The 15479-nt window shown below is 37.2% G+C and overlaps 1 long non-coding RNA gene across 1 annotated transcript in view; it reads right to left on the bottom strand.

Moving 5' to 3' along the window:
• LOC140848174 (uncharacterized) overlaps positions 1–15020 on the bottom strand; it is a 71580-nt gene extending 56560 nt beyond the window's left edge. The window contains exons 1-2 of the long non-coding RNA XR_012128725.1: positions 14955–15020; positions 12885–12975 (exon numbers count right to left, since the gene is read on the bottom strand). This is a non-coding gene — a long non-coding RNA (uncharacterized lncRNA). The remainder of the gene's footprint in view (positions 1–12884; positions 12976–14954) is intronic.
• Positions 15021–15479: the final 459 nt, after the last annotated feature.

The following is a 15479-nucleotide window of genomic DNA, read 5'->3' as shown; positions in this document are numbered from 1 at the left end:
TGCATAGTCCATAGAGATCACGTAGCTTTACATGTAGTATTGACTAAATCTACATTACTTATATTTAAGAAACATTCATAGTTTTACTGAGGACCATGACCTGAAAGCAGCCCACCCACCAGTGTGCTCTTATAAACTACTCTAATCCCGTTCATGTGGAGACACCTTAAATACTTTCTCTAAAGCAGGGGATTGAGAAATGCAGAGAATGCAGAGAAGAGGTTACATTTACCAATACATCAAGCAGCTTGTCATGGACGCATCTAGTTAGTGTCCTAAAGACCATACACATTCTTATGCTGCCTATATGTGTGGGAGGAGGCAAGGATAAGGGTCTCATTAGGTAGATTACCTCATCTTACTTTTGAGGTAGAGCAGGGAAATGGGACAAGGGTCATGTTATTGTAAGATCTACTTAGCCTGTGAAAAAGGTCCAGCTTATTCTTTAACCTTTATGCTGTTCTTACAGTCTCCTTAATCAGTTAAGTGACATTGTGAACCAGGATCAGAGAAGGACCTCCAGAGTGTAAATGAACCTACATGGGTAAAGAATGCCAAAATTCAAATCAACACAGTCACCTAAATAACACTCTTCTTAAGACAAAACTTCAAAGAAATTATTAACCACCTGTACACATGCTTTATAGCAACCCCTTCCCAAAAGACCCTATAAAATCCCAAACCTTAAGCTCTTAATTGTGCCTCTTCTCTAAGGTTTCCTGTGCTCCCCCTTTGAGCACCTCTTCTTAAGTAAAACTTTCTTGCTGCATAAGTCTATTGCACTTTGTCTCTGAATTCCTTTTCACAGCAAAGGTGAGAACTTGCCAACCACTACCAGGGGTGTCTTTGTCACTTTGCTATTTTATTCAACCTACTAGCCTTTATCACAAGTCTTTTCTGTTTTATCCCACAAGTAAGGAAGCAGCTGCAGGAACCTTCTTGTAGGGAGGGGCTTGCTCTCTCCCGCACATATAGGCTCTCTATTTTATATATATATATATAAGATAGATAGATATCTCAGAAAGTTAACAAGAAAACAGTATACAGCAATAAATTAAGGTAAGCATTTCATATTGTAAAATATAGATCATTAAAAATGTAATTTTAATTTTCAACTTCAAATTATTCTTGAGCCATTTGGTCATGTACAATAGAAATGATACAGTTTATAATATCACAATTATGTCTCAATGCTACATTGTAACTAGGCCAAAATCACCCTTTACAATCTATCTTGTTTCCTTAAATGCACACAATGCATATTAAGAATCTGCAGTGGAGACGTCCATTTGGAAAATAATCTCCTAGCCATCTTTCCATGCCTGGAATTCTGGCCCTTACTAATCATCCCTCATAAATCTAGTCTTTGACAGCACTGACAAATACAACTTTATTAGCTGTGAATCTATTTGGCAGCCTCTAAATGGCTTTCTCAAATTGCACTGCTCTCACGGTGCAATGAGTCCTTTCATGTTGATTAAAATATTTGAGGGATACAAACAACAACAACAGAGTAAAGGAAATTCAGTCATTCCTTTCATCTTCCCAGTGGGAGCCAGTCAACACAACTTGACTTTCTTCAAACAAAATTCCCCTTTTTGTGGCTCAAGAAAGGCTTTGGCAAACACTTATCTTTTGATATGATATACACTTGACAAAAAAATCACAGACCAAATCAAGCGACTGCTTTGAAGAAAATGCTTATTAGAAATCTGAAGCTCTTAAGTGCACCAGGACTTAATGCTGTTGCCAATGACATGAGGCCAAATGTGTCTGTGGCATGGATTTAAAGTCAAGTCCAATTGTATTGACTTGAGGCCTGCAGCTGCCACCTCCTTCCTTACTTTAGTTGCAAGTATACCTTGAAGAACTGCTTAGTTTTCAAGTACATTCTGGAATGTAAGTTCTGTATTTCATTCCACTAAAGTATTCATTTTATTATGTAGCTAGAAAGGAATATGGGAAAATCCTTGTTCCATAGTCTTTGCTTAATGTCCCAGAGCCTCTGATATTATGCCAACTTCTTTCCCAAGCAGAAACTCAGCTCCTGAGGTGAGAATACTGAAGTATCCACAGTCAAACTGGAATTGTAAGATGAAGAGCTAGGGTTGGAAATGCTCATATACTGTCAGGATGCCTGCCACAGGAGACAGATGGCACCTTCAAATTAGGAACATTTGAAGGAAGCTTAATAAAAGAATTTTACAAATATATGGGCAGGGGTGCAAAACCCAGAAGGGATAATGCAGTACCCTTGGCCTTTTAAGACAGGGGGTGTTAAAAACCCTAGGTCTGCAGGGGAGCGAGTGTTGACCAAAACCCAGAGCTAGCATCCATCCTCAGCAACCCTATAGGAATAGAAGAAGCAGAATAGATCCCCAAACTCGCCCTCCTCCCTGCTTCCTATTTCCTACTGGTTTTCCCCACTATCCTCACCTATCCAGGGACAGAGGGAAAGAGAGCCAGATGACATAATCCCTACAGATTAGCTTCCTAGGACCAGAAAAAAGGTTTATGTGCATCTGTAGGGCACACAGAAGATGGACAACAAAAACACACTGTTGCTTCCACCTAAATCACCCTGAAAGGTAGATGGCACTCGTTTGGAGTACCAACAGAACATCAGTCACTTTTTCTAAGATTTGACCTCAGGTAAAAGGAAAATTCAAAACTCCAATTTTCTGTGAAAAGTCTTTGTTTTCCAAAATAAAAATGGAAAAGTCAAATTTGCAATTAAATTAAAAAACATATCATGTATATTCTGTTAATGACTTATGTCCCCAAAATATACAACTGTTTGTTAAAATACAGTCATTGAAATAACTATAACAAAGGTACATAAAAACATATGCAGAGATTAAACTGTAAATATTCCCTGAAATTGCTGTAATAAATAGTGTTAACAAAATATTTTCCTCTCTGATTCACCAAGTCATCCCTAAAGAGAAAATCCAGCTAGAAAACATTTTCCTCAGTAGCTTAGCTCCTTGCTAATGTCTAGACATTTCACCCTGACACATCAGGTCCAGCATGTCCAAGACACATTTGTGTTTCCTCCCCTCTCTTCCTACCCAAGACTATTAACTCCTTGAACGTTGTGGAGTGTGTGTGTGTGTGTGTACATACACACAAACTGGGTTTTTATAAGGTAAATAGGCTATATATATATATATATATATATATTCATTAATTTTGGACTTATTTTTCTAGCATCTACCTTAAAAGAATAATGAAACTTTGCATGAAAAATATAAATAAGAAGCAAAACCAAGGAGACACTAACTTGTTTGCTATCCTTAGGTAATCAGGATTTTGCAAGGATGAGCAATGAAATGAGTTGGTTGTACTTAGTAAAGTAAGTGGGGAATTAGACCTAAGAATCTTTATCAATCAAATTAATAGTCTTACTGTAAAGGAAATAAATGAATGCATTATTAACCTGTCAAAATCACTAAATCTCAGAAATGTAATCTTAAATAATTAGGAGATAGTAAAACTGGCATACACAAAAGGACTTCAATTTAAAATTATAATAGTGGAAAGAGCATTAGCCAACAAGAAGGTGTTCCATGCCAAACCTGGGATCAATTACCTGTAGTAGGCACTTCTCAGATGTATGGGATATAAATGAAACAAGATGAGTCATGAGTTGATGCTGCTGAAGTGGGTATAGGTAAATGGGGTTCTATGCCATTACTGTCCAATAAAAATATAATATAAGCCATATAAGCAATTTCAAATTTTCCAGTAGCCACATTTAAAAAGGTAAAAAGAAATAGGTGAAATTCATTTAAAAATATATCTTATTTAACTCAATATATCCAAAATATTTTCATTCCAACATGTTAATAATTCAGCCACATTGAACTGCTCAACAACCCCATATAGCTGGAGGTTGCCATGTCAGACAGCAGAGTCCTATTTTATTTGCTCTACTTTTACGAATGTTAATGTTTTCTATAACAAAAAGTTAGAAGAAAAAAGTTGATAAATCTGTGCTTATCTCTCTCTGTGGCTGTTTCCTCATCTATATATCCAGGGAGATACATACTATCCATCAGATCATTTCTAAGCTTCCTTTAATGTCCTATTACTAAGTTTCCTTTTCTAAGGCATTCTCATTCTGGTTGTTCACTACTATATAGAAAAATATATCTTTTAAAAAAGAAATTCCTTTATGCTCTCAGATATATAACCTGAAAGTTACCAGTGTCTATTTATTAAAGGGATATTTGGGGACAAATGATCATTTATGTATAAAATAATTTTCTTCTGCTCCAAGACCAAACTGAGCTCATAATATATAAGCTCAGTTTACATGTACCACTGTTTTGTTCATTCAAATGTTCCTTTCACATAAGATTTAGCATTCAATTGTGATGAGAGATGGGTGTTGAGAAGAGGTAAATTAAAAGCACAAATATAAATAATAATCCATGTTCAAAAAGTGATTTTGAAGGACTAGAAATTAAAATATTTTAGGTATTTTTCTATCACTTTAAAAAATTTAGTCCAATAACTTCATGGATTTATCTCATTTGTCCATTTGATATTTTCTGTGTTGTTTCATAAGAGCTTTAGCCTCACGCCATTCAAAATTTCTATTTAAGATGAAAATTCCTATAAGTAGTTGAATGAATTTTATTTAAAAATCTTAATCTTTATGACTGACCAAAATTTAATTTGACTGTTTTGATGGTCCTGCAGACTCTGTTCTCTTAGCTCAATATTTAGTTTAAGCTCATGAGTAAGTATGCTCCTGGTATCATTTTGAAGAAAGGCCATAGGTGTCTTATTAATCCCAAATAGAAGGGAGTTACATATTGTGACCAATTTTAAGAGATTTTGGTATACAAAAATTTCAAGCTTACTAAATATATTTTACATTTTACATATGCAAAGGTTATTTATAATATAAAAAGGTTAACTACCCAAAAATATCCCTTCAATTTTTTTAATAGGAAAATATTTTTGGTTCACTTAAATGATAATTTTCAAAATCAGTTTGCACACAATTATTTAGGGACCCATTTACCACGATAAATTTGTTTATATTACTCTATATCCAAAAATAGAAACAACTAAAATCTATAGAAATATCTACCGAGTTAAATAGCATATATCTGTTGACATATTTTCCCAATCATACTTTAAGCCTGGGGCGGACATGATTAATATAGCTTCTTAGCAGTCCTTAAAATGTGAAGCAAGATGTTTTTGTTCCAGGTACTCTATTTACCTCTTCCAGTTATTAGTTTTAAAAACTGTGGTTGATCTTTTATAGTTTTAATAATGTGCTTTATAGGTAAGTGAGAGTTCAGGGTATATGAGGTAATCCTATAAAATAATAAAATTCATAGCCTAAAATCAGGACATACATACACTGTACACACTTTTTTATAAGTTCTTTCACTACTACTATGGGAGAAAAATTTTTTATGGAGACATTTTTGGACAAACAAAAAAACTCATTACCATAAATCAATTGCTTTCTTTATGGTTTTCCTCATTTAATTAGCATGTTTGGTCTTTATTACTTGTCAGCTAGCTCATTCTACAACATTCACAAAAATAAAGATCCATTTCCCTTGATGGGACTAAAAATCTATTGTCATTAACAAGAACAGAAATCTTTATGCAGTTTTAGGAAATCAGGTTGGTTCTAAAGTATGGAAATAAAGGGTTTTCCCCTGAATTAGCTGTCCATAAAGGATAGCATGAAGGAGAGAAGGTAAGAAAAGAGTGAATAGAATAGGAATAGAATTACATTACTCACTGCACTCTAAGCACACATTTCTATTTATCTAATGATTCAAATACTTAAAGATGCAAATGCTAATTTAATTAATTCAACGACCAAATTTCCCTGCCACAATTTATCCTCAAGGGACTCAATGTTTTATCACACAAGCCCAGCATCTATGGCTCCTGTTTGGCAATAAGTTTTCATGGATAATTTTTTTTTTAATGGAAGCCTAATGGAAAACTGAAAATCCATGGTATGTCCTGGAGCTCTATGTTTTCTTCCAATCAAGTCAGGTGCCCAAACACTGGGTCACCTTCATGCCTCCTGTGTTCCAGCAGCTGCCATCTGCAAAAGTAAACATTCTTTGGAGGAAATGTCAATTTTTGTGCAAGATAGTCGAGATCCTCTGGCAATATTTAGACTTGTATCATTAATAATAACAAGTATCATGAAAAAATTACCAGATATGCTAGCTCCAGATGTAGTACCTAGAGATAATATCCAGTTGTTCTAGCAAGAAGAATAGGATTATAAAATGAGGTGTGACCTTCAAGACCCAATTTTAAGCATGACCAGTATGGTTTTCAAACTCATGATCAGAATCATATTCAAGGTACTTCACAGAATAGACTCACTACCTCAACAGTTTCTTCTACTTTCTTCTATACATTCCCCTCTTCAGATATAAATATTTCTCATTATTGCCAACACACACCTGAATATCTCTCCCCAAAATGTTCCTCATCCCAGGGAATGGAGTGTAGCAACACTTAAAATCTGAAGGCAAAATCCAATTTTCTGAAGCCAATCATGGCAGAGCTAACTAAATAGGATCATTCACTTATCTATATTCCTATGGTCTCTTCCACTTACTTGTACTCAAGTGCTACTGTTAAAGTTCAGTTCCTTTTATGGCTTCCATTCACGACTGTATAGTCAGCCATTTAAGGCACTGAGCTCTGCTTGATTCATGTTTGTACCCCCCTCAATACCTAGTACACTGCCTGGTCCCTACTCAGCATTTAATAGAAGCTAAATGGAGTTTATAAATGGAGAAAGGAAGGTGTGAGAATTAATATAATTCTCTATATTAAAATTGTTCATTGGTGAAAATATGGAACTGAAATGTAGTTTTTCCTCTTATGAACTTAGTACTCTTTCTAGTAGCCAATTCTGTTTTCCAACACCACGTAACTTTTCATATGTATTGTTCAATTCTAGTTTCCACTTACAAAAGTAAGACTATTAATGCTGCCATGAATTACTGATGTCCTTCATTTCTGATGTGGCCTAAACAAGAACCTCTACACTGTTATAGCAGTATGGAGGAGGCAGAATAACTGACATGGAAGAAAACTCCTCACCTACAACCATTTCATTATCACAACGGCTGTAGAGGATAGTGAGCAGAGAGTGACGCACAGCAGGTGACAGTAACTGAGAGGTAGTGAGGTCAAGAAATAACAGCAAAATTAAGGACAAAAGGAAATGAAATCCCTGGCAAAGCATCCAGTCACTCAACACACGTGCATTAAGGATCTACTACATTCTGGCCAACGTGATACACAATCACCAAATAAAATGCAGCCCTCTCTCAAGGATATCTCAAGAAAGACAAAAATTTCATAAATAAATGTATAAGTAACAATAAATAAATGAAACTGATAAATCATAAATGATATTTAAAGAGCTTTGCTTGGGGATAGGAGTGGGGAAACATGGCTAGCCACACACAGGCAGCTTATTCTCACTGTGTAGCTTACTTTAACACAGCACCCAGGTCTCTGTGTGGGCACTTAATAACTACCAGTTGGCAAATGCATAAATGCCAGTGGTTGAGGAAAAGAGATGAGTGTGTTATCTCCCCGGGAGCCCAGCAAGCCAGCATGTATGGTGGGGTGCTCTTTAGCTGTGACAGCTACACAGTGACTCCCTGTGGTCACAAATTGAACTTCATCTTTGATCACAGTATAAGTATATAATTTAATATACTATTATATATATATATATATATATATACACACACACACACACATATGTATCACACAATAATTTAGTATAATAACTAGAAACATCACCCTTTTTACAAACTTTGGTACTCATTCTACTTTCAAGTGAAAGGTATTTCTGCACAGCACAGTGATGAATACTAAATGAACTGTAAGTCTCTTTCCAATTTTGAAAACCAGATTCTATTAATTTAAGCTATTTTCCAATATGGACAGTGTCATGCTAAACTTAATACAGAACAAATTTTAAAATATCTTTATTCCGAAAAATAGGCTTTGTTGTCTCAAAACTAATGAATAACTAGGGGCATTTTTCTTTACTCAGAACAATTATTAGCTTGATAAGAGTTTCAAACTGTCCCAATTACTTATAAATTCTGTATGCTCTCCTCTTTTGTAAAGATAAAGAAGTATGGGTCATTATATTTTTAGGTGTCGTAACATGGATGTTTTCACTGATGTTTAACATTTCTCCACCAATAAAAATAACTATGTAGTAGGATTGTTTTGGTGTATGAATATTTACTCAGTTCAATGCAGTTCAAAATACACAATTAGTGCTAATTATATGTCAAACATTGTACTAAGTACTGGAAAAATAAAGATGGGTAAGACACAGCCCCTGCCTAAGAAGAACTTAAGGTACAGTAGGGAAGACAGACCTCAGTGTCTTTCAGAAGCTAAGGGAAACATGAAAAAAAATAATAGAGACTGGCAGATAAGGCATCATAGCTATAACGTCACCCTCATATATAACTCCCACGTCAGTCACACCCCAAACCCATTCATTCTGTGACAAAATGTAATCTTAGGGTCCCATTCATAAAAGTTTTGGGAAGACCCTGACCTATGATTCTGTTTCTGTAGATTAAATTAGATGAAAATTCTGCATTGACATCAAACAGAAAGGAAATGAGGCAGCTAAGGAAGAACAGTTAAATTATATACTGAAATCCTTTGAGAAATAGCCTGTCAAGAATATAGCTAGAAAATTCAAGCTCCAAGAAGCTGTGTATTACCATGTAAGTGTCCAAGGAGATAGATTCTCCTATCTGCAAATGAAGAAACACTGCATTAAATGAAATGGTAACAATGTCCTAAAACTGGACACCTAAGTGATACATGTGGACATCTGTTCATGTAACCCATCCTTAGCTGTAATAAACTGATTGTTGTGGGAAGAACAGTGATAAGACTACCTTTAAGTAGAGACTATGCCTCTTCCAAATGTAGTGCTATATAGTTTCATAAATATGGACATTCTTAATGAGATATGTAGTCATATTGTACTCTCTAAAAACTAAATAAACATAATCTACAGAGGAGATAATAAAGGCAAAAACAATTTCACAGAGAACTGACAAACCTAGAGTCAATGGGACCACCTCCTTTAAACAACTAGGTATATATTATTCTATGTCACCTCTACTATAGTTACCACAGCTGTGTTTCTATAAGACAATATTTTGAAGGTCTCCCTATTTGGTTGCAAATGACTTATAACAAAAGATTCTTTTTAATTTTCTAATTTAATTTCAGTGAATTTTGACAGTCCCCAAAATAACATTGCCTAAAATTGTAAACACTTTCTTAAAAAAGTAATTTATAAATTTCTAATGAGAAATTGAAAGATATATCATTAATATGTTAAGTAAATAATTTTTTATAAATTTGACATTGCTAGTGAAAATGAACTTTTTTCATATGTCACATTATACACTTTTTTATAAAGAAACAAAATTACATATCAAAGTGAAAATTATGCACTACAATTTGTGCATCTTATTGTATATACCTCAATACAAGAAAATTAAGTTAAAAAAACAAAAATCAAAATTATTCTCAGGTTTAAGGAAAAATGAGAAGAGTAAGTCAATGTTTTTATATATATAAAACTAAAATTGAATGGCTTTTTCTCCCCATCAATGTGAAACACAGATTAAGATAATTCTTGTAATAATTAAGGTGTCTGGAAACAAAAGCCACCCACAGAAGTCAAATAACATGTGATTTTCTTCTAAATGTTCTTTCTATTTTTCTATTGTTACCCCAAGGGGAAATTTCATGAGTGTCTATATGTTATACATTCTTTATCTTTTTGCTTCTCAGAGAGAACTATTCCAATTTTTTGCATTTCTGTCCTCCCAGCTAGATAAGTCTATAAGTTGAGAGGAGAGGATAGTCACCCAAAGCATGAAGGCCTAATGACATATTTATGTATTTCTATCTTCTTTTTAAAATGGTTACTGTTAGCCCCACATTAAAAAAAAATACTGCAAATAACAATATTTAGGCCACCTGGAAGTTGTTCCACCAGGAATAACATATACTACTGAAGTACATGTAAATAAAAAAGAAACCATTACTTGTTCATTTATATGTTATAGTTATATATGCATATGAAGTGCATACCACTGAAAATGGAAATCAAGAGAAATGAGATAAATGTGTGCTACCCATTTCTAGAAAAGTGGAGTTAACCTGAAATGATTCTGTGAATTCAGGAATTCTTGAGGAAATCCATCAAGAAACACCTAAATGTTGTGGCTTCTTCTAAACTATTGATGCTCAGGCAGAGGAATATATGTTTTAATTTTTCTTCTCCCACAACCAAAAACACAAAAACTAAAGAAAACTAACAAGCTGAAAGAGACAAAAGTTTTCCCAATGAAAATAAGGAATGGGTCAACAGCAGGATGACCAAGCTAACAAATACTCCTTTGTGGCACTACAAATCCTAGCATTGCCTTAAAATAACCAGAACCTTTGAGAAACTCAAGCCATAAGGTTTAGCAGTTTTCACTCCATGTTATTATTTGTATGTAATTAGAGAACGAAGAGTAGTAATTCTAGGTAGAATAACTGAGATTTCTTCAGACTGGAAGTTGGAGAATTGGTTTCAGATAAATATATATTTCCAGGAAACACTTTATAACATATTATAATATCCAAGTCATTTGTACTAAATTAAAATTTATCTCAAGGTTTTTTTCAATGTTCTACCTAAATAACTCTTATCTTTAAAAAAAACCACTTCAAAATCTATTTTGCTAAAATTCTGTTTATACATTTTCTAAATTTTCCCAAATTATTTTCAACAACTACTCCCCTGAACAACAGAACATGCAATGTGTAGAACTCACCTACAGCCCCTTCCTTGTATATGAAATTGCTTAGTGACAGCCATGTGTTCTCATCAAAAAAATTTTTTCTTTCATTTTCTGCTCTTTACCTCCTACACCAGTATATTCAGACTCTCTGGTCTAGTTCCAATAAGTCTCAGTACACACATCTCTATAAATGAACCTGTAATTCAACAGCAAAAACTAAAGCCTGAAACAATCCATCAAAAAGAGAGACACAAAATGACCCTATAGCATCTTACTATGCTGATGGACAGTGATTGCAATGGGGTTGGGGTGTAGGGAATTAATAATATGGGTGAATGTTGAAACTACAATGTTGCTCAGGTGAAACCTTCATAAGATTGTATATCAGTGATACCTTAAAAAAAAAAGAGAGACACAAAAGCAAGCACAAAATCCCAAGTCAGCACAAGAGTAAAATTTTCAGATGTAACAAAACAGTGAACAATTCAAAAGAAGAGGAACCCTTACTACATGTGTCCTAACTGCAGGTCCCACTTCTAACTTCCTTTTTGCTGCTGTATTTGAAAATGTATATATTCTTCCCTTGTAATAAAGTCATGTCAGTGATCTATCACAGCAAACAGATCCAGATGGAAAAACAGAAAAATGTTCTCCAATTCACACTACAGAATGGGCAAAAGGGCTTAGGTTTAATATCCACTACTACATAAATAAGTCTCTTAGGTACCCTTGCATTCTTCAGTTTAAAAAATCTTTAATTTTAGCATGTGGAAGATTCAGTCACATTGGGCTATTATTTGTAATAGGTCTTGCCCTCTGTCTCTCCTACGATACTCCATAGAATGATCAGCAAATGAATTCCCCTTACAGTTAAAGAGTTGGAAATTAAAACTATCTACCCAGAGGTAGATAAGTAAAATCTCGCTTTATGAAAGCTTTCCAGATGTCTTTACATCCGCTTCTTTCCCTTAAGGCAAAGAAGAATCAGTGCAGGAAACTCTGATATTTCAAATAATTCTCTTTCTGTCTGGTGGTTTTTCTTCACAAGTCAGGGTCTGTGTATGATGCTGCTCATAGCTTTTTTGGCAAACTGATGTTCACAGTGTAAGGACTCAAACATTTTGTTTCCCCTAAGCTCAACAACTACCACTGAATGTAAACATAGTGGCTTCGACATGGGAAATAATAACAGACAGAGAATATTTCAATTAAACAAACTATGCTCTTTTTCCAGTCCTTAAGGCCAGATCCTCAGAGTCAGTAACACATAAGTCATTTCAATCATTCCAAATAGGTTGCCAACATGTAAAATCTGGAGAAATTAGCTCTTTTTAAGCTAATGATCTATCAGTAATACCTTATAGTTACTTAAACCCCGTCTCCAAGGATTTCAATGTTTTATCTACCCTCTGCCACTCAAGTCATAGGTAGGAAGTCGAGTTAATATTCTACACATTTACACAAAAGCACTTAGAAATCAAGCAGCAACCAAGAAGACAGAGTGAGTCAGGAGTAAATCCAGCGCCACATAACAGACAGAGAAAGTAAATGTATGCATTAAGTACAGAGGCAAAAAGCTGAAAAGCAGCACTCTTGGGCAAACAGAATGGGCTGACATGAGATTCTTGCATGTGTCTTTTGCCACGAGCAAAAGGGAAAGCTGTGTCCCCATTGCTCAGGTGGATTACACAGCTGACCTCTACAGTATTTGAAGACTTGGGTCATGAAGACATGCAATAAATTTAATTCCATCCTTTATATCCTCTACCAATAGAAAACAAGATGACTTTTTTAAACCATAGAATAAATCTGTGTTGAATTTAATGTGGAATTCCCTGATGACTCTTGGGGGCAAAAATAATAGTAATGGACACAATTCATTCAATTTTAAAGCAATCTTCCCCTTTGTAAAAAGGAAACTGAGACCCAAATGGGTGACATGGCTCGATCTGGACTATACAGGAAGAGACAGAACTGGGATTAGAATTTAGACTGGGATTAGAATTTAGATCCACTTACTTCTAGTTTTATGTTCTTCGTAGTATTCTACACGGTCACCCATCAGCAAAGCTTGTCATTTTTTAAGTATGTTACTCCCTCCATTGTGGTTCTGCCAGTGAAGAATGAATAATTAAAAGTGAAGCATTTAGAAAGAGGACACTCTCAGTGAATACATTCTGACTTCTGGGTACACCAGAGAAATTCATTCCAATATTCAGGGAATTTTGCTAGTTAAATACTGTCTTGCCAATGGGTTTCAGCCCCGAGCAAGTTCACTATGGATTCAGTGTGACCAAAGAAATCAATAGCAAAACGTTCTTGGGGTGAAAGGGTTATACCCAACTTTATTTCTAGGTGGCAGGTCAGTTACTAAAATCCCATTCACTCAGAGCAAATCGGTATGCAGCAAGCCAGTCTCTGCCTCTGGGCCTCTGTCCTCTGCTCTGCTCTCCTGCAGCCTTGCAGCCCTGCCACTGTGTTGTGCCCAGAGTACTGGGTGGAGCTCTTTTTATAGAGTCAACAGCTATGTATTGCCCACAGGTGTGCAGTGAGCTAGTTAACCAGGGCCAAGTGAGAATCCTGGCCACAGGTACTCTCATTTTATCCACAAATGCCCATTAGCCTTCATTATAAAATATTATTCTTCCTAATTCTTAAATTTAGATGAGTAAAACATTCCACAGGAACAAAAGGTTATTTGAAATAAAAGTTTCTACATATGCTAAATTTATCTTTTTTAACTCCTTTATGTAGTGTTAAAACATTTGAGAGTTTGTCCAAATGTTTCCTCCTTCCAAACGACAAGTTTCTTCTTTATCTAAGACCATTGTTAACAGGTGCTTACCCTTGGTTGAGTTTTCTAGAAAAACTGAAACTGTAAATGTTCTTTAAAAATATATCGACTTGACCAAATAATGAAACAACTAAGAAACCTTTAAAGGTGTATTGATAAAAAAAAAAGTCTTAAAAAAAATAAAACACATCTTTATCATTACCAAAAAGAGATGTCTTTAGGCAAAAATAATGAAACCCCTTGCTGCTTAAAGCAGACAGTTCTAGTTATGTGGTCAGTGGCTACAAAGCTTAAGGTCTTCAGCTCTTTTGTTCATTCCCTACTGCTGAAATTTCATACCCGTTTCTTCTTGTTGGATGCCTAACCCCGATGGAGGAGGTCAACCGGCCTGGACTCAGCCACGCCCTGCTCAGCACCAGGTGCTGACAATTCTCAGCTGGTGGGCGCTGCACGTCCGCCAACTTGTGGTTTAGGGTGCTCGGGGTGTCTGCGTCGGTAACTGGGTTGCGGTGATACTGACGATGAGGTGGCCGCCAGGGTCTTTGTACTACCTCATCCCCTTGATGTCCCTCAGTTCCTCGATTTCCCTTATCGCATTCCCTTTGGCCCTCTCCACGCTGACACCGGTGGGGAGGGCCCCTGGGAGCGGTGCTCTGCAGCCCGGGCCGTTCCCTCTCCGCGGAAGGACGGTGGGCCCGGCCTGCGGTGGCGGCTGGGCCGGAGCGGTCGGGCCCGGCTCTCAGGAGCGCGGGGATGCCTGCATCTTACCCCCCCCGCCCCCCATCCGCTGTTCTCGCCATTCCTCTAGTACCGCGTGGAGGAGACTGCGAACACACCCCCTTGACGCGGACAGCATCTGGGCCGGTTCGGCTCTGGCGCGCGTCTACTGCCCGCGCGGGCCCCACCACCGCCTGCCGCTAGCCGCCGCCGCCCCCCGCGCGCCTTCCCCGAGGCCCGCCGTCCCTCGCTCCCCTGCCCGGCTAAGGGACTTCCGGGCTGACTCTCCCCGCCAGGCGCGCCACGGTTCCATCCCTCCGGGGGCGTCCTTCCTGTTGCCGGGACCACGTCCGTTTCCTACACTGAACCATTACTGCTCCCCAGCCTCCCTGTTGGTGCTGTTCCTGTCCCCGCCGCAGGTGGCCGGGCTAAGAGGCCTCCCGCCGTCGCTGCCGCGGGGCCTGGGATCGTCCGCGCTGAGGCTCCCGCGTGCGGCGTGCGGCTGCCCTGGGCCGGGGGCTCCGTGGGTGCGGCAGGCCTGCGTGGGCCCGCTGCGGCTGCCCGCCCCTGCGCCACACCTTTCAGCGGCTGCTGCAGGGGAGCGGTGTCTACAAGTAGAGCCCCGCTTCACTCTTCAGAGTTTTCACCCAGATGGAAATAACTATGACGTATGAAAGGAATATGATGGGTTCGAACTAAGAAGGGCTGTTAGCTGTTGAAGCCTATATTGGGCCCTCATAGTAATTTCTTTATTGAATAAGCAGAAAGACTTAGGCACAATTAGTCGTGGGTAACATTGAGACTGAACCTGAGTTTGGTAAGACATCTTCAGTTTAACCTGTATTAAAGCCTTCAAGTAAAATAGAATTTCCGACTCCAACTGTGTTTGCCCTTGCAGTATACATTAAACATAAAATCACGTTCAGCGCCTGAGCCTTCCAGGTACAATATGTTAAATTTATTTTGCGAGAAAATTTGGAATGGTTGTTCCAACGTAATGAATTAGATGTAAATTTTTCCAGTGAAAATATATGCGTGAATTTTTAGAGATGTTGTGGTTTCCCTGGGGCCCATTTATTATAAATTTTGAGGCCTAGAAATTT

This window comes from Manis javanica, chromosome 3, assembly GCF_040802235.1.
Source record: "Manis javanica isolate MJ-LG chromosome 3, MJ_LKY, whole genome shotgun sequence".
NCBI lineage: Eukaryota > Metazoa > Chordata > Mammalia > Pholidota > Manidae > Manis > Manis javanica.
Note: the sequence above shows the minus strand (reverse complement) of the source record. Positions and strands in the feature narration are given on the sequence as shown.